Source organism: Heterocephalus glaber, unplaced genomic scaffold (genome assembly GCF_053883595.1).
Source record: "Heterocephalus glaber isolate CG9 unplaced genomic scaffold, H.glaber_assembly_v1.0 deba00001813, whole genome shotgun sequence".
Classification (NCBI taxonomy): domain Eukaryota; kingdom Metazoa; phylum Chordata; class Mammalia; order Rodentia; family Bathyergidae; genus Heterocephalus; species Heterocephalus glaber.
Genome location: NW_028258484.1, coordinates 3,208,944 through 3,235,490, shown reverse-complemented (window position 1 = coordinate 3,235,490; position 26,547 = coordinate 3,208,944). Strand labels below are relative to the sequence as shown.

General features: G+C 35.6%; 1 protein-coding gene across 2 annotated transcripts in view; it reads left to right on the top strand.

Annotated features, from left to right (window-relative positions):
* The window catches only part of Nsf (N-ethylmaleimide sensitive factor, vesicle fusing ATPase), a 154,174-nt gene that overhangs the window by 47,405 nt on the left and 80,222 nt on the right, over positions 1–26,547 (top strand). The window lies entirely within an intron of this gene.

Here is a 26,547-nt window from a genome sequence, read left to right as displayed (position 1 = left end):
GAATAGTCACTATCTATTAGATAATGGGCTATTTTTCTAGTGTGAGCATTTTATGTGGGCATTTTTCTAATATAAGATATTCTTTTTATTATACTATTGAATTACACACTTAGTTCCTCTTCATACCAAGTAAATGAATTCCTGGCATGTTTTTAAGTTGAATAAGTTTGATCTCAAGAGATAAATCCAGGACATACATAGGAGTTTTTATATTGCATACAAAAAATGCTCTATTCATTTATCACATTCTTCTTGAAGGTTTATTTATCTGTGTGAAGTGACTCTGTTTGCCCAGTGGAAATGCTGTCATGACTGTTTTCATATCTATATACTACGTTAAACTGGAATGTGAGCAACAGAATATCTGAGAAAGGAATTTATAACCTAACAACTTCTAGCAGACTATTTGCGTAAAAACAGGATCCAAAAAAAAAACAAAAAAAACCTAAAAGAATACAAATATATTATTCTCCTCACCCTCATTACTCTTTTTTCTTTAAATTGCTACTGGGAGATAAAAGTATATTCATCACAGTTGGGATAAGAACTGCTTTCTAGGCATTAAGTACTTGGATTGTATTAGCCTCCTATTGTTGGTAGCTTTTCTGCCTGGTCACTCAGTCTGATAATTTGCAGGCACGGCACACACCTGTTCACTGGGTAAAGGTCGAGTTTGGAATTGGATTAAGAGAAACTGACAGAGACCCTCATCACCTGAGTTTTATACACCTTGAAATGGCAATAACATACTTTTTACCTGAAAGATACAAAGGCCAAGTCCATAAAACAACAGAATTCTAATTTGGAAAATAGTGAAAAAGCATGATACAGCAGTTCACTGTCTTGGTAATTTGTATTTTGAAGCACAATAAAGTCTTTAAAAGCTTTGATCAAAATGTAGAAATGTTGTTTAGGTGTATTTTAGGTAAAACCAGAGTTAAAAGAATGATTCCAAATCCTCCAAGTTATTCTTATGGAATACCTTACTAGTTTTTAGAAGTGAGACCTACAGGAGTAAATGATTCTGTTTCCTTGAATATTTATACTGTTTAGCCACCAAGTAGAAAAGTAAAGGCTTCTGTAGTTAGCCATACCCTTTTTTTTTTTTTAACTATAAGTATTTTCTCACTGTTTGGAAGCTATTGAGGATTTAGTTATGCAGATACTAGTTTCCTATTTGTACATTATCAAGACCCTGTGCATGAGGGCCTCTGTCTTATATAGTTAATATAAGAACTTCTGTCAGTAATTTGTGACTTTGCCAGCTGTCAAAGTGTGAAATTAAATCAATATAGGTTTGGAATTTATTAGTGAATTTTAATCCATTCCTGATATCCATATTTCAATAAATTGAATTATAGTGATTTTTTTTTATTGTTGTTTATGTGATTTGACTAAGGACTATGGATTTGAATTTTGTTTGTGTTACTGTCCATAGCCTTTCTTAAGAGATTTTTTTCTAATATGTTTATACTAATTTAATTTGACAATGAATGAGCTTTTTCTGTTTTAAAAAGTCATATTTTTTCTCTTTATGGCTTTTTACTATCAAGAAGCATATGTTATCAATTTGATTTAAGAGACAACTACTGTAAAGCTATTTTGGTTTTTGAGCCAAATTGAAAAACTTTATTTTTTTGAATTCTCAGTGAAGCTTCTGAGTATCCTTTTTTTAAAAAAAAAAAGAAAAGTAAAGCTACTTAAAAAAAAAAAAAAGGTTAAATGGCTGAGAAATACCGTTCTTTTGCTATGCATGTGTCATTCCCCATTATCCAATAGAGGCTTCTTTCTTTTTTCTTCTGAATTCTGAAGGAATTAGTAAAATATTACATTATATTCCAAGTATATTGTGGTTATAAAATTCTCATCAGGCTTGGTGAAGATATGTATGAATAAAAATTGCTACACTTGAACAGAATATAAATAAAATTATAAACTTTTTTATGTATACCCTACATTCTTTTACCTTGCCAGAGGGAACCAAATAGACTGATCTCTTTTCTTATTCTTTATTAACTAAATAGATAAGACTATATGATTTTGGGATTTGATTAAATACTAGGTATGATTAGTCAAATCAATTCAAATAAAAATTAGAAAAGAATAACTTTTGTAGGTTATGGACTTTTTAAATTCTAAATGGAGAACTTTACTTTTGTCTTCAAAATAAATCATTATGTTTTCAATGGGATGTGGAGTTAGGTCTACTTTGAAAATAGGTCTCATAACTAAATGAATTTTGCCTATATATGTATCAATTTGTTAAATTCACAAAGTAATATATTTAGAATTTTGTCTTCTGTGATCATGTTTATGAAACTGGTAATTGTGCTTCTAGGTAATGTGTTTCTTTCCCTTTGCTTGTAAAACTGTTTCCTTTTCAAATTGAAAATAAAAGCTGGGCGTGGCGGCACACAGTAGGAGGGTTGCAAGTTCCAGCCCAGCTGTGGGGGGTGGGGGGTGATGATGATGACAGTATAGGTTAGATGTACACAGAATATTGCTGATAAGATTTTAAAACTACATGACTTAAACAGACACACACTTAGGCTGTGAAATTAGGGATCAAATGAGCTAATATATGTGAAAATAACTGTCATAGTTTCCAATTTGTTGGTGTCGCTCTTTTTTTTCTTTTTTCTTTTTTGATACCAAGTATTGAACTTAGGGCCTCATGCTTTCTATGCAGGTGCTGTGCTGCTCAGCTACATCGCCAGCCCTAGTGTCACTCTTGAAGTACTTCCAAGTATATAGTATATACTGTCCTGCTTTTGTTATATTTTTATAGAATTTAAATCAAGAAAATCCTTAAAGGGAAAAGGAAGTCACATAAAGCTATGTAGACAGAGGGTTAAAGGGTATGTGTAGAAATAGGTAAAATAAATATTGATGTAGATATTTTGGGGGTATCAGTTTAAACTTTTTCTTATTGTTTTAATCAGTCTATTTACTTTTTCTCATCTGTAACAGTTGAGCTCACTTAAACCCAAGTGAGACAGCTCTTTGTTAGAAGTGCATGACATTAGCATTGAATACTAGACCTGTACCTTGTGCTTAATGACTATCAAATAGATATTTAGTTAGAATATCATTTAGCCCCCATGTGATATTAATTAGGAATTATCTTAAATCCTTTGTGGGATGATAGTAGCACTACAAGGGTTTTAGAGTAGAAGTGTGAACATCAGAAGTTGGAATCTGGAAGTTTAGGTAAGTTAGGGTGCTAATTGCTGTCCTTGAAATTTTTCAGATGTAAATAAATATATCCTTCTGCTCAGACATTTACCACACTTAGTCCTTACATGCAGTTTTGTGAAGAATGCTAAGGATTAATAAATGATTAAGTGCCTCAATTCTCATTGCAGCTCTTTTTTTTAACAGAGTTTCTGCAAAGAAATATCATTTTTCAGCATCCCTGGCAAAACTCTCTGTAAGTTGTAAATGTTGTAGCCAAAAAAAAACTTTTTCAATGAATACTGGAATAATTGCTAAAGAATTAGTCGGTGTCTTAATGTAGTTTTAGAAATACATTCACATCTACTCAAGGCAAGAAGCTTTGATAGACGAACTAGAAGGAAAGTGTAGAGACCAGAGGTCTCAGACTCACTGTCTTTTGGGTATTTGTAGACTGTGGATGTCCAGACCACATAGAGGGTAGGAAAGCCCCTTATTACAGTCTTTCCCTCTGCACCTCTTCTTTGAAACTGGTACTGTGCTCTTTTTGGTCCCCTTTTTTCTGTGCCTCCCTCTCTAAGTCCATATCTTAAAGTTTTCTTTTGAAATTGAACAGGAAAGCAACTCTTTTCTGATATCATAAATGAAACTGCAGTTTCTCTATGAAGTAGAACTGCCATGAAGATAAGGAGCCTTCCAATCACACTCAGACATCTTTCACATGTTAAGAACAGTGCAAATAAAACAGTGGAAGAAAGAGCACTAAGGTTTTGTGCTTGCTGTATTTGGGAGAAAGGGAGTTCTTGCTAAGATTAACATAAACACTGACACTCTTAGAATGCATTTTCACACCCCCACTTGAGAAGAGAGATTGCAATTTAAATGGGGGTTAAGACATCTAGCCGAACTCTATGGCTCTGTAAAAGGAACCCTAAGGCTAAAGAGCTTATCTGAAATTTGAAAAAAAAGAAAAAAAAAAAATGAAGCTTTCTGACATTCATCTTTTTTCCTTGTATTAGTCATAACTTGCTCTTCAGCTATATTTTAGGTTTCGAATGCCAATCTGACATCTGTTCAAGTCTGCCTGTAATTTATTAGCAGAAGAAAAGAAAGCAGTTGCTCACTAGTTAGAGATACAAAGCTTTTCCCTTCTTTTCACTAAGTATTCATAGATGAAACCTGGATATGAAAAATACAATAATTTACTAATTCTAACTTCAGGTCTGGAAATTTTACAAAGTGTGTGTGTGTGTGTGTGTGTGTGTGTGTGTGTGTGTCTGTGCATGTGTGTGCATGTCTATAGTAGAAAATAGATTATGACCATGCGATTTTCAAAATCTCTATGACAGTATTCAGAAACAAAGCATATACTCTTTTATAAGGTATCTTTTATAAATTGAATCTTTTTTACCTTGGGTTAATTTTTCCATTGGTTATAATTTTTTAAGTTAAGTTTATAATTGAATACAAATTTGTTCCTATATCTCAAACAATAGATAAATTCAGCTGGCTTTTTTTTTAAAAACAGACTTTAAGAAATAAATCTTTTGGGAGGCCAAACTGTCTACAGAGTCATCAATGGATTAGATATTCTGGCAACTACAGTTGGATTACTTATAGATCAACAACTGGGTCACTATAGAATTGAAGTATAGTGTTAACCTGAATGTTCACCAGTAAGGGATGGTTAAATATTCATGATGGGACTGTAATTCATATGTCTTGCTGCTGGCCAGCTTGAAACACCAGTGGCACATCCATGACTGTCCCATCAGGAAACTTTTTATTAATTTTATTAGTAAAAAGACTGATAAAAGTGATTAGATCCATTTGTATCACCAGTAGTACAAGCTTCCCAAGGGGACAGTCATGCATGTACCACCAGTGGTTCAAGCTGGCGAAAACTTGTTAAATAATAGATAGATCCACATATATAGAATATAGCAGGGTCAGTCTTAAAATAATGTAGTTTCAAAAGTACAGACATATTTGTGTTAATAAAAAAATTCGTAAAACTAAAAGTAAATGGGTTACAGAAGTCTCTGAGAATACATTAAATTGAAAAAAGTGTTAACATTTGTGAAAAGAAGAGAAACAAAAGGAGACCTTTGTTCTTTTCCTCTATTATCCTTGTCTCTGTGTTACCATGATCTTACATCTCTTTTGTGCAATTTTAAGCAAACAAACAAAAAGATATCAAAAGTTGTTTTTCTTTCAGGGTAGCCATCAGCACAGAAAGAGAACAGGCAGATATGCCTCACTGTCTTCTTGAAGTTTTCTGTGGAGGAGAAGAGCACAGTTATGAGCATAGATTCTGTTTTCTTTGATGGCAGCCCCTAACCGAGTGGAGGCAGGAGTACTTGTCCTACTTTCCTGAAAAAAAAAAAAAAAAAAGCAAAAAAATTTCTTAGTAATGTAGCAAACTGCTTCCTCCCACTGCTTTTTGTATTAAAGTAATAGGCATATCCGTATGTGGGAACATTTGCATCCAGACCTTTAGGTAGCTGAGGAAGCATTAGGGAGGAAAGAGTGGGATAAAGAATGACTTGATTGAGAACAGAATTCCTGACATTTGAGAAACTACACAAATTAAGTTTTGGCCTTCAAAAACTATTCTATTGAGAAATCTAACTCCTGTGACTCCTAAAGTGAAATAGTCATTCTCCTGTTTTACACTTATGTTTAGATTGGTGATTATGATGATGGTAGCTAATACTTGTATAGTGTGAAACACTATTCTAAGTACTTTACTTATTATTTTGTATATTAATTTATTTGATCCTTACAACAGACTTATGAGCCCATTTTATGGAGTAGGAAACCAAGTCTCCAGTTGAGTAATGGTCCAAGGCCCACAGTTAGAAAGTCCTAGAATCAAATTTGAACCCAGGCAGTCTGGCCTTAGAGTTCATCCCTTTTTCTTTGTACTGATCTTCCCAAGAAAGCTTATCTTGGGCCAGGGATTTAGCTCAGTGTTTCTGCCGCCTGCCTCACAAGCGCAAGGACCTGAGTTCGATCCCCATTACCAAAAAAAAAAGAAAGCTTATCTTATGAACCATTGTAGTAGGTCTCCTCAGCCCTGTTTTTGGCAACCTTGCAGGTGGTCTTTGAGGCAGCCTTTGATCTAGCCAAGTATTTTTCAACCATTGCATTGTTGACATGTTGAGCCAGATAATTATTTGGCATGGAGGCTGTTTTGTGCATTGTAAATAAACTACTTTTCTAAGTAATCTGATATATTCAAATTGTCATGAGTTCAAGACACATGAAAAGTTGGTGCTAGGACTATAATGCCCTTTTTTCATGTGTTTTTTAGCACTGATTGTAGCATAATTTGGAAAAGAAGTGGTACAGGTATGTCAGAGAAGTTCTATCTTAAGTGAACTGTCAACCTAGAGATGAAATATAAATACTAAATAGTCATTTAAAAGTTAAACAACATAGCCCAACAAGTAATATCAAAAGTCAGCATGTGATTAAGTTCCAGTTGAGTGGTATAGATAAGTCATCCAGGAATTTAAAGAGAATTATTGACGACTTCATGAAGGAAAGAGAGCTTGAGTGAGACCTTAAATGCCGAGTGGTTTTGGATAGGAAGAAGGAAGACAACTGTTGTACATATATCCTGGGAAGAGTGACAGATTAAGCAAGGTATAGAATTTACAATGTAGACCAGTTAAGCAGCCCTGATGTTGGGAAAAAGCAGGAAATATAACTGAACATCAAGTTGGGGCTGGGTAGAGATAGAGACTTTTTTTTTTTTTTGCAAGCACTGTCCCTGTTTAACTTTTTGGACAGATTTAGGTGCTTGTCTATGCTTCCTCTATACTATCTATGTGCTTAAAATCTAGATATTATATACTTCTTAATGTGTTATAATTACTCATTTGCATTATACTCCTAAGGTAAGATTTCTCAACCTTGGCACTGTGGATATTTTAGCCTGGATAATTTGTTGTGGGGGCCTGCCCTGTGTATTGCAGGATGTTTAGCAGCATCTCTAACCTCTGTCTACTCAAATTGGGAGAGCTCCCTCATCTCCTGCAGCCCCATGTGACAATCAAAAAATGTCTCCCCTTGGTGGTGAAATCATCCTGCATTGAGAGCCACTGCTCAAAGGCCTCTAAAGGTGCAACTTTATACAATATCTCCTATCTATGTATTACTAACATCAGGGCTGTTTAGAATGTGGTCTACAGACCATTGTTTGACCATGAACCAATGTTACCAGTCCATGATAAGATAAATATTGGAATTAAAAATAAATATTTAGAAACTTTATAGCAATTTAACCTAATCATGGTGTTTTAAAATTGTATTTTATAAAAATATTGTGGCCAGCACTTGGGAGGCTGAGGCAGGAGGATCCCTGTGAGTTCAAGAGCTTGAGGCCACTCGGGGCTATATACTGAGTTCAAGGCCAGCCTGAACTACATGGCAAGACCCTGTCTCAAAAAAACCCCAAAATGGGCCGAGGATTTAGCTCAGTGGCACCGCACCTGCCTCACAAGTGCAAAGTCCTGAGTTCAATCCCTAGTACCAAAAAAACCAAAACACAAGCATTGCAGTAGGTTGAAAAAGTAAAAGGAAACAAATGCAACTGGACCTTAGCATAGTTTGAGAAACACTGTTGGATATACACATTTCTAAAATATTAATATTTTTAAGGGCCAGAGTGTAACTCAGTGGTAGAACACTTAGCTAGCATGTTTGAGAGCCTTGGGTTCCATCTGCAGCACCCCTACCACTCACAACAAAAAGAGAGAAAGGAGAAGAATGAAATTTTTTACCACATGATTATAATGGCAGGTCACTGGAGAATTTTTAGCAGTGGAGTAATGTGATTAAAGTTAATATTTTAGGATAAATGATATGGTTATTCTGCGTGACAAGAATTGCCCGGGAGAGCTAAAGGACTGGATGGATTGGAGACCAGTATATTCTAGTTGTCCGGTTGTGTTATACATAGAACTTGGTTAGGATAGTGATAACAGGAGTGGAAAGGGAAGAAAAGGTATGAAAAAAGTTATAAAAACAAAATTGGTAGAATTTGGTAATTAGTTATTATAGGTGGCAGATTTGGAGACACTATGAGGTCTTGTGAGAAAATGTTGGCAATAAGAAAATTACAAGGACCTAGTTGTAGGAGAGTGGAGAATGTCTAATGACACATTTTTTTTCCAATACCAGGGATCGAACTCAGGACCTTGTGCTTGCGAGGCAGGCATGGTGCCACAGAGCTAAATCCCTGGCCCCATTACACATATTTTCAATACCCCAGAAAGAAACAGGAAACTGACTTGAAAAGTCTGAAGAATTACTGACAATTTACTAAAGGCTAGCTTTGGTCAGTCTACACATATTTAAGAAGTACACACTTGACTATTCTTTCTTGAAATATCTTCTTTACTTGGCTTCTGTCACTTCAGGGTTTTTTGGTTTTCCTTTTTTCTCTTTCTGCTGTTCTTTTTTTGGGTCTCTTTTATATCACTTAAAAAGTGGGAGTTGCTCAGGAGTCTTAGGCTTATTTTTTTCTTCACTCTAATTGTTCTCCCCAACTGATTGCATCCACTTCCATAGCTTCAGTTAGTATCTTTATGCTTTTGGCTCTTAAATATGCATATTCTTTTTCTGACTCAGTTTAGAGGTTGGAATTTTTACTAGAAGAACCTGCTGCCTATCTAATCACACAGTAAGTTCAAAATTAAACTCAATCATTTGCCCCCTCCTACTTCCCTAGGGATGCTTCTACTTCTGTTTTCTATCTCTGGCAATATGCCAGCTAAAAGGCTGGACCTCTTCTTTAACTCCTCCTCTCTTTCCCTCAGTCCCCATTTCCATTAAGTCAGACTAGACTGTCAGTTCTGGGATCTCCTCATTGTGTCTCAAATCTCCCCAGTTCTCTCCATCTCTCTCTCTCTCTCTTTCTCTCTCTCTCTCTCTCTCTCTCTCTCTCTCTCTCTCTCTCTCTCTCTCTCTCTCCCTCTCTCTCTCTCTCTCTCTCTCCCTCTCTCTCTCTCTCTCGCTCTTTCTTCAGGACACCATTAGCTTCATAAGGCTCCATAAGCCTTCAGCCTTGCCTTTCTCTAACGCATTCTCCACACTGTAACTGGAGTGATTTTTATAAAAAGGCAAGTCTGGTCCTGCCACTCTACTGGTTCAGACTCTGTAGCAGCTACCTTTAACTCATGTGGTTTACAAGCCTTTTGTGATCTGGCATCTGCCAAATTTTCCTGCCTCATCTCAGCCTATACTCCTCCCCTGTACTCTGTGCTATTTTCAGTTTCTCTAATTTGCTGTGCTACTGTCTCTTACCTCTGTATTTTAGGGTATGTTTTCATCATCTTTTTATTCAATTTTTGTTCATCTTTCAGGCCTCAGCTTTGATCTTTTTTTCCAGAATGCTTGGGCTTAATACTCTTTCTCTATATCCCAGTAATTCCATATGTTCTTTTAGGTATTACTACACTGTGTTGTAGTTGATTATGACATGTCTGTATTCCAATCCTTCAAGCCATCTGTCTCCCTTCTTCCATGTCACTACCTCTGCAAATACAATGTAAATTCAGTTAGGAAGAGACCTTATTCATTTTGGCTATTGCTATATTTTCTACTGGCATGCTGCCTGTCTCCTAATTAATAACTTAACTGATCTTTTTTCCTTTTATTATTAGTGCCTATTAATTTAATAAAATCCTGGGTTTCGATGTGTATCTTTTGATCATATCCATTCCCATTACCCTGTTTATTTATCTTGATTAATTGGGTAGATCACTTGATCATTTAGACCCAAGCTTTGTCCTCAAGATGTTTACAGTTTATTTGGGAATAATAATAACACTGTATTTGTACATCCCCAGAACAGTATTATGTAAAGCATAAAGCACATTGTGAACCAAATTAATGAAGTAGCCTTATGGGGAAAGAGCAGATGCATTGAAAGAGCAGAGATCGAGTTGTGTCTTTTAAAAGTCAGAGCAATTATGGTGTTTGTATTTCATTTTTAAGTGTACATAAGTCCTTTTAAATTCTTTCTTTTTTCTTTTTATTTAAAAAGCAAGTAGCAAAGTTTATTTGAGAAAGTAAAAGTGAAGAATAGGAGAGAAACTGGCTCTGCAGAGCAAGCTTGGACTGAGTAAATAGAAAAAGAGGCTAAGAGCAAAGATAAAAAGTACATCTGGGAAACACAGCACGGGCTATAGGGGAAAGCTATGATAGTCTAGATTCTTTCTTAAACTAGGAAAGACCACTTAGATTGGTTCCAAATGGAACTAGGCCCCATAAATAAGAAGGGGAAAAATATTTTGCTTAGGCATGTGTTAACTACCATTGATTTTATTGGAAACTGCCATTTTTATATAAGGAAATAACAGTACTGAAATACAAGGACATCATCAGGTCAGTAGTGTGTGTGTGTGTGTGTGTGTGTGTTTGTGGGGGGCACACATGCCTGGATGCACACATTCGTTTTCTGTTTTACAAAATATAAAAGTAATACATCCTCATAAAACAATGCAGAAGAAAAAAATATGAAATCTCCTATTTTGTCCCCTCCAGTTGTTCTCTCTTAGAGGTAGTTACTGCAAATATATTGGTGAGTCTTTCTAAGTTTCTTTCCTAAGCATGTGCTTGGATATACATATAGATATGGATGTATGTATTTTGCAGTACTGGAAATCAAACGCAAGGATTTCTACCACTGAGTTACATTCCCAGACCTTTTAAAAGTTTTTACTTTGAGCATCTTGCTAAGTTACCTATATGGAACTCCAACTTGTGATCTTTCTGCCTCAGCTTCCCTCAGTGCTGAGATTACAAGTATGGGTCACTGCACCCACCTTTACTTTTTATTTAAATAGGATCCCAACAGTTCTGTGACATTTTGGGGGCAGGGCGGGAGGGTGAGACAGGATCTTGCTATGTAGCCCAGGCTGGCCTCAAACTTATGCTAATCCTCCTGCCTCAGCCTTCCGAGTGCTGGGATTACAGGGATATGCCACCACTCCTAGCTCAGTGACCCTTTTTAACCTAGTAGTGTATCTTGGGTTTTGTTTCATAATCCCCGTTTTATTTTTTTTAAAAGATAAACAGTATTAGCAAAATTGTATCTACACAAACCCATGTAATATAAATTAGTATCTGCATGTTAGCAATAAAAGGTGCTTAGGCACACTTAAGCAAGATTGGCATATTAGTTCTTAGTACTAATCACTTGTGCAGCCCTGGGTGTAGAAACATTTTAGGGCACTGGACCTTAAACTCTCTGAACCTTGGCACTTTTACTTGCAAAATTATTTATTAGGCTTATTGTCAGGGTAGCATTATTGTGTATAAATTTTCTAACACAGAACCTGGCTGACATGCTATAGATGATAGTATTACTGTATTGCCAAAAAGTACTTTTATAGCTCTGTAAAATGCACAAAATATAACCCAATCCCTTTAATCCATTGTTAAGGTACCTTTCCTTTTTATCTTAAACTGTTGTTGCTATTGAAAAAAGTTAACACCTGAGATTATCTTCTTGGCTGTTTTGTAATTACCCATTTTGAACAGTGTTTCTTGTTAGGTAGTCAAGGGGACACTTAGAATACTTTTTCTTTATTTGTGAACTCATACTTTGGCTGATTTATATTTACTTTTTATCACATTCCATCAGAGAGCAGCTGATCTAAAAATCTTGTCAGTTTTTTATATGTGATATATTGACTTGGTAAAACGACAGCTGTCGTGGTAGACAGAATAGCGGATAGGATATTGGAAGAAGAGAAGTAGAAGAAAGGAGTAGTAATCATGTTAGCAGAAAAGCTTCCCAGAATTTAAACATTACTTTTTTGTTGTTGTTACAGAGGATCAAACTCTAGACCTTGCACTTGTGAGCCAGGTGCAGCACCACTGAGCTAAATCCCCAGCCCAAAACATTACTATTTAAGAGAGTACTTATACCATGATTCAAATAAGACTTTTCTTAGAGTGCCATGTGATTTGTTACTTAAAGCAATCTACCTTCTAACATACTTAACATATTAATAGGTTCACTTTTTTTTTTTAAAATACCTGCAGGAAACTTTTTGCTTTCTAAAGAATTAACATTAATTACTAAAGATTTTAAAAGTTAAAGCAGAGGCTGGGTGTGGTGGGGCACGCCTGTAATCCCAGCCAGCACTAGAGGCTGAGGCAGGAGGATCACCTCGAGTTCGAGGCCAGCCAGGGCTACTAGTGAGTTCAGAGCCAGCCTGACTACAAAGTGAGTCCCTATCTCAAAAAAAAAAAAAAAAAAAAGTTAAAGTAGATAAGAATAAATCCCTTCCATGTGGCATTTTACAAATACTTCAAAATTTGATGTTGAAAATTATTGTAACATGTTAGATTCTCAAAGATTTATTTGACTTTGAGTTCTTCAGCAACACCTCTGACTTGGATACAGTGTATTTTCCTCAGAGCAAGTAATATTTTAAATCCTGTTCTTAGGAGCTGAAAACTGATACGTAAAAATGCACATATGTGTAGCTTAAACTTCTATGTATTTATACATATATTTACTGGAATTTGTCCACAATTACATGATTTTTTAAAGTGTTTTGATTTTAAAACTATGTAGAATCTTGTCATATGGGAGAAATTTTAGCAAGACTTAAGAGCCTGTTGACAATGAATAGTTATGATAGGACAAACCTATAATTAGTATGCTGCTAACCCACACATTATATACATTCAGTCAATTTTCAAGTATAAGTGGGAGAATTATTCATATTGCAAATTATAAGTACATTCTGATCCACAACTATTCTTGCCTGACAGTTTTTCTGTTATTGGACTTCTCTTTCTCCATAACGTCTCTTTATTAGCACTTGTTGGTGTTCTGTCTGCTTCCAAGTTACTTTGGCTTCCTCTGTGACTCCTTATTTAGTAACTATTTGTGGCGGTGATGTGCTCAGAGGAAGGGAGATAGGAAGTTGTGAGCTGTGGAATATGCCTACAGTCTCACCTACCCTAGGGCTGATACAAGAGGATTGCTTGAGCCCAGAAGATCAAGACCAACCTTGGCAGCATAATGAGACCCATCAGAAAAGAAAAAAAGGGAAGAAAAAGAGGAGACAGCTCCTTGAGTTACAAATTCTCACAGTCTGATCTTTTATCTGGCTGTAGCAGGTTGACCGTAGATGATACTAAATAATATGAAACTCAGCTGTTCAAGATTTAGATGTGTCTTATAAGTAGTAATGGCTTTAGTAGGGTACTGTCTTGGCATAAGGAGAGAAAGATGATAGTTTATTGTCAGAGTCAAAAGATTAAACCCATTTTTCTACGCTGTCTAAAAATGGATTTTTTTTAATTGAAGGGGTTGAACTTGTATGGAGTAATTGTCTTTAGCAACTCATAGGAGAATTTGAAGAGAAAGATCATTCTGAAGGATAGAATAAAAGATGCTATTTAAACTCATTATTTTTGTTATCTTCCTCAAATATTTTTACCCCTCTTTTGCCTTTTCCTTTCACCTGCTGCTGTCAAGGTATGAAATTTTCTCAAGAGGATTGTCATCCATTTTGTATGATATAATATTTCTCTCTTCCTATGAGAAAGTCAGAAGTAAACAGTGTATCTGATAGATTTCAATGCATAGAATTAGCTGTATATTTGAACAGAATCAGATCATTTTAAAGCAGGATAACTTAGAAATGATTGTTTATATTTCCCGAAATTATTTAAACCTACTTAACAAACACACCTACATAAAGATATACCTATTGATATTCCAAAGGACATCTGTTATAGAAATGCTAATCTTACCCATGCTATTCTTTTTTTTTTTTTTTTTTTGGTACCAGGATCGAACTCAGGTTCTTGCACCTGAGCAGCAGGCGGCGAAACCACTGAGGTAAATCCCCGGCCCCCTGCTATTCTTATTTTATAGATAAGAACATTGGGGACCTAGAAGAGGGAGCAACTTATTTAGGCTAAAATCACAGTAGAACCTAGAATCCAGGTGGCCTTATTACTAGTCTGGTGCCCTTTAGGCTTAATGACTCAGCCACTTAAAATGATTAGGTTTATTATTGGTTTGGTTTTATTTTGGTTTTTGGTTTGAGATTTCACAACTGAAATCATGCTTCTCATTCTCCAGAATAAACTTGACTATTTTCTGGAGTCTGAACCATTCAGAAAACCCTTTTACTGCTTTTAGATCATGCCAGGCTTCCTAGTGGGCCCAAAGGAGTCTGAGGGAAAAAAATTCTTTTAACCTAGTCATCATCTCCCCAGTTTTTAGAGGACCTCTTAGATTTGTTTATGAAAATATGTTTATAGCCAGGCGTGGTGGCACACACCTGTAATCTCAGCACTCAGAAGGCAGAGGCAGATCACTGAGAGTTGGCGGCCAGCCTGGGCTACATAGTGAGGTCAAGGCCAGGCTACACTACATAGAGAGATTCTATCTCAAAAAAATGAAAAAAATTTTTATTACTTCTTTTTATTGTAGCAATACACATTCATTGTAGAAAATTTCAAAAATACAAATGACTAAAAAGAATAAGACAACTCACTGAAAAAAACTGGAAAAGTACCGTTAATACTTTGGAGTACATCATCTTGCTACTTTTTGCTATATATGTATGCACATGTACATGAATAGACACAAAGTATTTTGTTTTGTAACCTGTTTTTTTTACCCATTTACTTTGTTAACAATATTTCTTAAATATGCTTCTATGACACTCTTTATTTCACAGAATAATACTGTGGTTTATTTAATCAGTCCCATATAGTCAGACATATAAATTATAGTTAGTTTTTTACTGTTACACACTTTGTATGCACTTTGGAACTAAGTATTTCTGCACATCCTTAGTTCTTTAGGATAAATCTTGGAAGTGGAATTGCTCAATCAAAGGGCACTTACAAGTCTAAATATTTCTGTTAGGCACTGCCAAATATACTTTCTTTTTCTTAAAGAAGCAAAAATGTTATAAAGAGAAAACCAGTCACTAAGGAGGAACTCTGAAAGAGAAACAAGATTATAATGATTTCATGGGAGGCTAATGGACAGGGTATCAAGGGCCTTGGATCTCATTTTTTTGTTTTTGTTTTTTTTTTTGGTACCGGGGATCGAACTTGGGTCCTTGCACTTGTGCAGCAGGCAGCAAAACCACTGAGCTAAATCCCCGGCCCAAAAACACTTATCCAAATTTTTTTTTTTTGATACCGGGGATCGAACTCAGGACCTTGCACTTGTGAGGCAGGCACCAGAACCACTGAGCTAAATCCCTGGCCCTGGATCTCATTTTTGATTTGTCATTTACTGTGTGACTTTGGGGTCTCAAATTGCTCATTAGTAAAAAAGGAAAAATAGACCAGAAATAGGAACTTCTCTGGGACAGCCATCACATGAAAGCCTTACTTCAGTGAATTGTGGAGGTTTCTACATAGACTTTGGCAGGAAAGACAGCGTGTATATGTTCACCCTACAAGTTTTAGCTTGATTGTTTTTGGCAGATTTATCACATGTTCACCCTCCTAATCAAAGTAATTGTTTTCCTCTGGCTTCCCATACCCTCTTCTTATTTTGTTTCTAAATAGTTATCTTTGATTTTTAATATTGAGCTATTGATAACAGAGGCAGTCTTACTCATTTTATTCATCTTCTGAGCTTTGCTTAGCATAGTTCTTGGGTATATAAGGGAGACTCATTAAATATCTATGAAAGTTCAGAGTCATACTTTGACTTCCATGTGCCAACTGTATAAAAAGAGACAGCCAGGCAAGGTGGTGCACACCTATAATCCCAGCACTCAGTAGGCTGCAGCAGGAGGATTTCCACAAGCTCAAGGCCAGCCTGAGCCATATAGTGAGTTCAAGACTGCCTTGAACTACACTGTGAGACCATAGACCATGTCTTACAGCACCAAAATAAATAATAAAAACCTGAATTTTTCCTCGTTGAGCTTTTTATTTCCCACTCTGAAGAACACCCAATCTTAGTTCATTTTCTGTTGCTGTAACAAAATACCTGAGACTGGATAATTTATAAAGAAAAGTTTATTTAGCTCATAGTAAAGCCTAAAGTCCAACATTAGGCTGCCCTATCTGGCAACAGCTTTGTTCTACATTCTGACGGCAGAAAAGCAGAAGGGCAAGCAGGCATGTGTAGAAGGGGCAAAACATCAGGAGTGGCCTCTCTTTATAACAACTTCTGTGGTAACTAATCCAGTTTTGCAAAAGCAAAAACTCACTTCTGGGAGAATTAACCTGGTCTCTTGAGGGTGGCATCAGTCCCTCTTAATGATCTAATGACCTTTGGCAGGTCAAACCACCTCTCAACACTTACACTGGGGACTAAACTTCCACATTCAAACCATAGCACTCACCATTATTTTTAAATTTGAGGGGTTATTTCAAAATGTTTCTCACCTCTTCTCAGTAATACAGTTCTGAGTCTTTGGTGGATATATGAACTTCTGATGTTTTAAAGAACTACACATTTTCAGCCTTGACTTCAAGTTCATGGAATTTGAATGTCAGCCAAAATGACACCCAGCACTAGCAGTAGCTGAGCTGCTTCTGGGGTTTTAGATTTGTCAGGCAAATTGGCATTGAAGTCCCAAGTATGCCTCTTACAAGATGTCTTTATGAGAAAGTTACTTTCTCACTGTAAGCCTTGGTCCTCTTTTTTAAAAAGAGGATAAGAATAATGCCTAGCTTATAGAACTTTTGTTGTTTTGTTTTGTTTTGTTTTTAAAATAATTGTTCATTTATTTTAAAATAATCTTTATATTTTTTCGACTTATAGAGGTTTATATACTCATAGAAAACTGAAAAACATAAAGACCTAAAAATCATCCGTAATTACAAGCAATTTACATTTTCATGTACCTTCTATTTTTTGTATGTGTATACATATATATATATAACTGATCATACATTTTTACATATGAGTTCATTTAGTATGTATCATGCTTTCTCACATATCATGAATGTTTACCAGTGTCCAAGGTCCAAAGCCTTAAGTATTTTGATAACCAAGGATATATTACCAGTGAAATAAGGAATATATTTTCTTATCTTTCATGGGAAAAAATATCTTAAAGTCAGAATGTCAACAGGCCTCTGGAGATACATGCTGGCAAATTTACAATTAAATACTGTGTTCATTTAATACCCAATTTAAAATGAGATACAAAGCAATAGAGTAAAATAATTCTAATGCTTTTTAGATAGGGCAGTATCAGATCTGCAGCTATTAAAATATTAGCATAGTTGGTGTTTCCACTTAATTGTTTAACAGTGTATTCATATAGTGTAGACAAATGCACATAGTGATTATCGTATTGTAAATATGAGTTTACCCTTTCTCCTGTCTCTTCTGTAACAACCTAATAAGTACTGATACACTGCTAAGAGGTGGCTTAACAGTGCCATTTCCAAGATGCTTGTTTTCTTTTTTTTTTTTTTTTGTACTGGGAATCGAACTCAGGTCCTTGCGCTTGCGCAGCAGGTGACGAAACCACTGAGCTAAATCCCTGGCCCTGTTTTCTATTAATTTTAACAAAAAGAATTTACTAATTGTTAATTCACTAGCTCTACACTCACAACATTGTCGTTTCAAAACATTTAGAAGCTTAGTATTGTGAAATGAGGGCCAATAAACACAGGCACATTACCAAAAAAAATTTGCACTAATAAAACCATGAGGTTATAATTTCAAACTATTTCTCCATATGAAGATACTAGCAAAGAACCTTCCTTTGCCTTTCTTCTCCTTTCTCCATCCATTCAGTAAGTACAGAAATTTGTGTAGCTCCACAATGTGGTTTAGTAAAGGTCACTTCCAAAAAACAAACCTTCCTTTCCTAGAAACTCTAACAAAAGGACATCTATAAAGGGGTCGTTTTACTACTTGTACTTTCAGCATACTTGGGGCACTGCTCAGCATTGAGGACTTTTTTGCCTTTTACAAAGGCAGCAATGCTAAGTAAATGTACTTATAGAATAATGAATGAATAGATAATCTGAATTTACCTAGTGAAAAACACATAAAACTCTTCTATCTCCTTTCTCTCCCTAAATCCATTACCATCCAGTCACCTATCAATATGCAGCTCAAATAGTTTAACATTTCCATTCTAAAGTCATTCCTGTGAGTTAATATAAAAGTATTCATAATGTGTTATTTTTACAAAGACTAGATATTTCAAATGACTACTATATAACAATAACATTGATTCAATTGTATTCATACAATAAAGGCTATATAATCCAAAAGCATTTTGTAAACAGGAACACATGGTCAAAAACCCTTCCCTTTTCACTTCCTTCTCATCCATGTCAGGTTTATATCAGCATTCCAAAGTTTTCAGGACATAATTTTTCCTATAAATTTTTTAAAGCATCAAGATAAGTGTATAAATATTTTAGTTCACTTTTTTTTTAATCGAGACAAGGTATAAAATTGAACTTGTTTGACCATTGTATATACTGTATGCACAGCAAAGCAAGATAAAATGCACAAAGCATCTAGCTAAAACATAATGGCATAAAACACTTTCTTCCTTCTTATACTCTTTCCTTCTTCCTCCTTCTCACTCCCTCCATCAAGAACAGATATGGGCCGGGGATTTAGCTCAGTGGTTCCAGTGCCTGCCTCGAAAGCACAAGGTCCCGAATTCGATCCCCGGTACCAAAAAAAAAGAACAGATCTATACTACTAAATGAGAAGTCTTAATAATTCCATTCACAAAAGACAATATTTCACATAAATCTATTAATTCCTTTTATCCTCCATGTATTTAGTAGTCATTTTTAGATTACATTTACTGTATATTTCCAGATGCTTTCACTATGTCTCACAAGAATTCATACTGAAATAAATTCTTGAAATGTTCGAAACGTGCCAGGCATGGTGGCACACACCTACTGTAATCCCAGCACTAAGGAGGCTGAGGCAGGAGAATCGCCACAAGTTCAAGGCCAGCCTGGACTATATAGTGTGACCCTGTCTCAAAAGAAACAACAACAAAAATAAATGTCCAAAACTGTTATTACATTTGTTAAACAAATTTTCCATTCCATACATGGTCATCTCTTCCCAGTTACATTTACTGTATTTTCTGTTGAAGTTACGTTTTCTCCCCCTTTTTCTTTCCCTTGCATGCATTTGTCAAATCCATTATTGAATAATACTAATTTTTTTTCTGCTTTATTTTTTGGGTCAATTCTTTTTTCTTCTTTTTTTTTTTTTTGGTGCCAGGAATAATTCTTTTTTCTTTTTCATAGCTTCTGTGCTGGAATTGTAGTGATAGCCTCTTAATTATCTTTCTACCTTTCGGTTTCTTTCTTCCCATCCTAGAATAATTTCAAATCTCTCAAAACTAGCAAGTTCATCAGAGAATCTTAAAGGAATTGTAGAATCTCAGCATTTTTAAGGGCTTTTTATAGTTGTTTAGTTCATATGTCTGTCTTTTTTTGTTTGAATCATCTCTGCATGTCTCCTGAGTAACTTGTCAAGTTCCTGAAGCTAAGCTTGAATTTCTCCAGTGACAAGAAAGTTACTCTCTCCTAAAGTTGCATTCTACTTGGGTTAGGGTTGGGGGTGTTTGTTTTTGTTCTTTGTTTCCTGTGCTGGCGATTGAACCCTGGGGTCCACACATGCTAAGCCAGTGCTCTACCAATGAGCTGTGTTGCCGGCCCTTGGATTCTGCTCCTAGATAACTGTAAGTTCAAGTTGAATCTTCTTTGTTAAGAAGAGATGTATATTCTTGTAGTTTCTATTACAGGCTCTAGTTCTGCCCTTGAGACTATACAGAACAAGAATAATCTTACTTCCTTGTAAAAACCTGATGGATATATGCAAATAGCTGTTCTGTCTCAACTTCAACTCTCCTCAGAGTCATCCTTTCTTTTTTTTTTTTTTTTTTTTTGGTACCAGGGATCAAACTTAGGACCTTGCACTTGCAAGGCAGGTACAGTGTCACTGAGCTAAATCCTCGGCCCAGAGTCATCCTTTCTGAAGTTAAATCTCCCACATTGGTTGGTTCCTCCAACCATTTTTGTGAAGCTTGCTCTTTAGCCCACCACTTCTCTGCACCACTTCTCTGTTCACTTCTCTGCACTTCAACGTTTGTTTATATTCACCTCAGGCTGTGAAATCGGGACTCAGTGGAGTACTACAAGTGTGGTCTCTTGTAAAATAGACGAGTACTAACCACCCTTTGTTCAAAACATCAGTCTTCTTTTACTGTAGGCTGAAATTGCATTAACATTTTTTTACTTCCTCATTCTATCTTGACTCTTACTGAATTTACTGTTGAGTAAAACCCCAAGTCATTTCTCACAAAACCTTATCTTCCCAAGCTGTAATCAAGCACAGGAAACTTACATATATTCTTGATAACTTTTATCTTGTTAGAATAGCTCTTTGCTCTTCTACAGCTGCAACTTGTTAAAGAATAAGAAAATTTATTCTTATCAGCTTATGATTTAATTGAGGCTATAGAACATATACACTAAGTAAAATAAAGACCTAAGAACTTTTAGAAGACACCTGAGTATGCTGTCAGTTGTAACTACACTTAAAGTGTCCCCTGGATTGCATTTTGATGCACCTGGGGATGCTTGTAATTTAGCTCCACTCCAGACTTAATGAATTCAAATTTCTAGGAGTTATACCTGGAAATATGTATTTTAAACAAGTGCTTTTGAACACTGGTGCACATTAAAGTTTGACAACTGCTGCTCAGAGTACTGAAGAATTGAGCCCAAAGATGTGATCAGAGTTATATAGTATTAATTAAGGAGGAATTTCTGAACTAGTTCATAAACTACTAGAGTGGATAGAAGTTTAGATTTGGAAAAGAAGTCATAAGTTGTCTGCTAGTGAAGACATATTTATTAGGTGGAACCAGAATCCTATAGAGCAGCAAATAACAAATTTAAAGCTAAGGGACAGAAGGAATGAAAAAGAAAGGAAAAACTGTAAACTTCTGAAACTAATAAGGATAGATGCTGCCAGATGGCAACAAGGCAGGACCTGCTATAGAGGAAGCATGATCTTTGTCATCAAGAATTCATGAAATACCAGGCAACACCCTATGAGGGAGTGTAAAAGGGTGGGGGTGTCAGCAAAGATTAATTTGGAGAGTTGTTCCACACATCCCATCTTTATTCTGTGCTATCTAATGAGAAGATCTATATTAAGTCTCAGTTGACTAATTTGGACACAGACCAGTCAGGTGGTAGACATCTTGCACAGCTGCTTGATGCTCAAGGCATAGGCCTTTTTCAGTTTATCATGGCAGAATTTAAAGTGCTCGTGGCATTTTTAAAGTTGGTGGGGCATCAGCAAGTCTCTGCTAGACAGAATGATGCCCAGAGAATGGATGATGAAAAAGTGTGACTGTTCAAATAGGGTCAGGACTAGTGGTCTTAGTCTTAAATGTTTCCTTTTCTCAAAGATTTAATAAACAAATGTAGATGATAAGCTAGTTTAGATGCTGATTGACAGTCTTTGAAACAAATAAAGGCCTGCCTGTATTAGACATTGGTAGAAGTTATGCTCCAATTCCTCATCGTATGTCTGGAAAAGACAAAAACTATTTCTTAGAGTTAATAATCATATGGTACTACTAACATGGTAAGTCAAAGAGAGCTAAGAAAATTTCAATTATTAATCTCTAAAAGATCTAGAAGAGAAGTAAAAATTGTAAAAACTTTAAATCAGAAGATCAAACATTAATATTAATTGTGATTGTATTTTCTGTTTGTGTGCACACTATTTAAGCATTTAAACCTGGATGCACAACTGTATAGAGAAGCCTGCGAGACTTGTCACTGTTTCCTGCCTGGCCTGCCACTAGGCTTTTGATAGCCTCCTTCTTTGGCAAATGATGAATGTGCCTACATTTGAACGGGAAGCCACTTTGGATTTCCCTTTAAACATAATGAATCATTCAAAACCCACTTCATAGTTTTCTCTCTCCCCTAGTATACCATATTGCCCAGAAAAATAAGTTAAACACTTCTGATGCTAATTTGACAGAGATCACTTCTAATTTATTGTCATTCTGCTTTTGTGTACAATTAGTGTTTGTTATAGCCTTTTCTGCAAAAAATTGGGTGGCAGTTTTTCTTCAATCCATTTGGCTTCTGGTAACATCTAGGAAAACAAAGAAAATATACTGCTCTGTAAAGTATTTGTCACTTTTTTAGATAATATTTTAGAAGATTGTAAACAATAAGCATTATTGTTCATTCCAGTGTTGTAAAAGTAAGGCTGTGTAATTTTTATGAGGCCATTTTAAGAAAAGAGGTAGTTTGTTAGGTATCATATAAATGTTTTTGTGTTTGTGTATCATTTTTATCAGTGGGGCTAGTCATGCCTATCATAGTAGATAGGCTCTATTCTATTAAAACTTTTAGGTTAGAAATCACTTCAAGCCATATGTAGTACAAATCTTAAAGCCTCTTAAAGGTCTCCCCACTAAAATTTATATGATTATAATCATTAGATAGCAACACCTGCAGCTCAAACAGAATCCAAACTGTATATGTTGTTGGAGGGTTACTGATTCAACTAAGAAGGTGGTAAGTAGAAGGGGATAAAGAATATAATGCTAAGAATATAATCTACCTCAGAATAAGAAGCAAAGGATGGACTGTGGTGGTCTAACATTGTAAATATACTTTCAAGTGAAGTACCCAGAAATAGCCCGTGTTGCTCCCAGTTCTTCCAGCTGAGTGCCTGTAGAAAGGGACGGTGGCGGCTGAGGACCATGAGAGGGGTTACAGTTGAGGGGAAAGGGGAGCATTGGAAAACAAACATACTCTACTTGAATGATAAAACAGGAGGGAAAAGGTAGAAGGGATGTGTACATGTGGAACTGATAATCATGGTAGCTTGGCTTTTTTATGGATAAGGTACATGTTGACTCCATATGAGCTTGGAAAGCTTGAGAAACTAGTTAAATTGACTCTCCATGAAGCATAAGATAAACAGGCAGCACTGACTCCATTAGTAGACCAGCTGGAAGAGCAGCTAATGCTACAGAAAATCCTGACTTACTGAATGAAGTGCTAATAAAATCAATGTAAAAATGTTATGGTCCAACTCATTTACTACCATGTCAATTTGGAGCTTGAGGTTCATCAATGGAATGGGTACTGTAATTTGCAAAGTTCAGTGACACCATTGAGGTGATGCTCTTAAGTGAAATAAATAGGACACACATGTGTAAATACCGAATAGTTTCTCTAGTGTGAGAAACTGAAAGTGTAAATAAGGACTAAAAAATATAATAGATAATGTGAAATAGGAAGAAAAGGGGTAAAGGGAAAGTGGGAGGGGTAGGGGAAAGGAAAGAAGGGAATGGAATTAATATGAGAAAATGGAAAAAAGGAAACAAAGTCTTTGTAAATAGGGAGGGATGGAGGGGTTGAAAGGAAGGCAGGGAAAGGGGGAAAAATAAGAACAAAGAGAGTATGTAAAGGTGCAAATTTCCAATGATGAATGTCATTATATACCTAAAATGTACCAATAAAAGGATATACAGTTAAAAAAAAAAAAGTTCAGTGACAGTAGTGTTAAATAAAGTTATAAGGGGCCAGATGGTCACAACTGTCAGTTCTAGAAGGAATTTGGTAAGCAAAATAGTCATTTAAAAGCTTTATGGGCACCTAATTGTAATCTAAATTTCCACATACTAATTGGGAGTCTGGTTCCATTTCATCACTCATCCACAGCAAAATGAAAATATAAACTAATGTTAATAGCCAATATTTATGAGCTCTGTGTACCAGGAAGTTTGCTAGGTACTTTATGTGCATTGTGTGTGCTTAATCCTCATGATAACCTTTGGAAGTAGTTGCTGCTATTATTTAGAACCAGGATTTGAATCCAGGCAAACTGACACCAGACCCCCACTTTTAACAATGTACACAAAACTGAATTTATTTAACACAAAAGACTGCCCTTTATCCTGAGATGTCTGTCCTACCTTTTGATATTAAAATGTATTTTCTTATATGAAATGGTGCTGATTGATGGTGTCAGGGTTTTGGGTTTTTTTAAAGAAATCTTTCCTTTGCAAAAATAAAAACTAAATAACTTAAAATAACAGCATTTTCCCCTATTAAAAAAATATTTTTCAACAGTTTGTGAAATCCAGGTCTGAGAATCCAGAAAATGGGGCTCTTAGTAATTTGTAATTCTCTAGAGATTTTCACCTGATTTCCTGTTTAATTCAATTAATCCTCAGCTACACACCCGGCCAGAAATGATACTTTTGGCCTTCTTTGATAAGTATCTACTGTGAAGCATAATTAAAATTCAGCTTTGTGATTCAGATTCTCCTAAATCATTAAAAATAATTTATGGCAAATGGTCTAGAATAAGATATAAGCCAGTGTATACTAAGTTCTTTATAGTATACAGCTTTTGTTTTTTATTTTGTTTTGTTTGTTTTTATGGTACTGGGGATTGAACCTAAGGCCTTCATGCTGAGCTACATCTCCAGACCTTTTTATTTTTATTTTGTGACAAGGTCTTGCTAAGTTGCCCAGACAGGACTCAAACTTAGGATACTCCTGCCTCAGCCTCCTAAGTGCTGAGATTGCAGGCATGAGAATATAGACCTATAATGAAGTTCTGATGTCTGAGTCACTTAAATCCTTAACAAACAAGGATATTATCATTTGCTCTATTTCTTTGTCATTTCATGTTATTTAGACCTCCAATAATAACTATATATATAGAATTAGTAAGTTAATTATATATACAAAGAATTAGGACGTTCATATATGAATATGTTTTAACCATTTTGGATTATATCTTTCACTTCCACCTGCCTTTCTGTTACTATAATCAAGAATTGTTAATATATTTGTATTTTATCCAAATGAAAAGTAATTATTGGGCTGGGGATTTAGCTCAGTGATGCTGCCACCTGCCTCGCAAGCGCAAGGTACCGAGTTCGATCTCCGGTACCAAAAAAAAAAAGTATTTTTTTAGAAGGTGATTAACAGGAGAAGTTATTAAACAGTCAACTACTTAGCCACAGGAAATGAAAAGAAATTCTTTGGAACTGCATTTTATTATACTAGTTGCCCATGATAATTCTTACTTATATAAGTTAAAGAGGCAGGAGAAGAGATAAGAATGACTTGAAAATAAAGATCAAAGCCTCAGACTTTGTGGAAATGGAAAAAAAAATGATGAGAACATTCATGTGATAGTTTTTACCTTATACTTTTGGTGTGAAGATTAAATAACAGAATTGAGCTGTAAATATGTTGACTTCAAATTAACTTAATCTTGTTATTACCTCATGTTACTAATCTTGATGAAACATTTATAGAATTGAATAAGAATCTACACCTTATCTAGCACTGGGACTTGCTTATATAAGAGGATAGTCCCTCGATGACCTGAATCTCATATGCTAAGTTCACTTACATAATGGCATCTGTCTTCTCAGTCACATTTCCCCACATATTTTCCTAATTCCCTGTGTTCCTTCAGACTTTTACCAGGTTGTTCAGTATTCTGTCTCCTCATCCCTAGTGTTATAGATGACCTACCTGGCTCCTGCTTCATCTCGTAAACATTTTGAGAAAAAGTCTTGCTAAGTTGGCTTCTTTTCTCTTATCCTCATAAATAGTCTCAGAAGGATAGGCATTTTGGACAAGCTGTATCCCTGAATCCCTCTTCTGTGTAGCCAGGCTCCTGAAAGTGTGATCTCCGAACCTGCTTATATTGCTTAACTTCCTTCTGAGTAAAAGGAAGACACCTCAACTCAAAATGCTCTGACCCTGATCTAAGACTCTATCATCATGAACTTTTAGATTTTTAAACCTAGTGTCCTCTTCCCAGGCTTCATTCACTTTGCAGCATGTGTCCCTGTTGTCACATTCTCTTGCCTAAAACTTCTTGTGACTTTCCATGTGCCCAGGGCAGCCATTCAAAAAATGTTTTAAAATATCAGAATCAGTCATTCTGATATCTTTTCTGGGCTTTCAGTCTGTATTTTTCATAGCTATAACTGCCCAAATCTCAGATGCCTGTTAGCCAAAAACAAAGTAATGATTTCCCCTATTCTGTGGATGGCTCCTCTACCTCTTCTGTTTTCTTGGTGTCCCTGTGGTTGTCATTTTACCTGTATCCCCAAACATTACATTAAGGTCATTCTTGACTCCATTTCCCTCTTTGATTTTCATTTGGTCTCCAACCTCTGATAAATAGCTCCCACATCTTCCTTTCTTTTCTTACTATTTTCTATGACTCTTGCCTTTTTGTATTGTTAAGTCTCTTTTTGTTTTTTCTCCTTGATCTTTTTTTAAAATTAATTTTATTGGTACATTTTATTGGTACACTTTAGGTATACAATT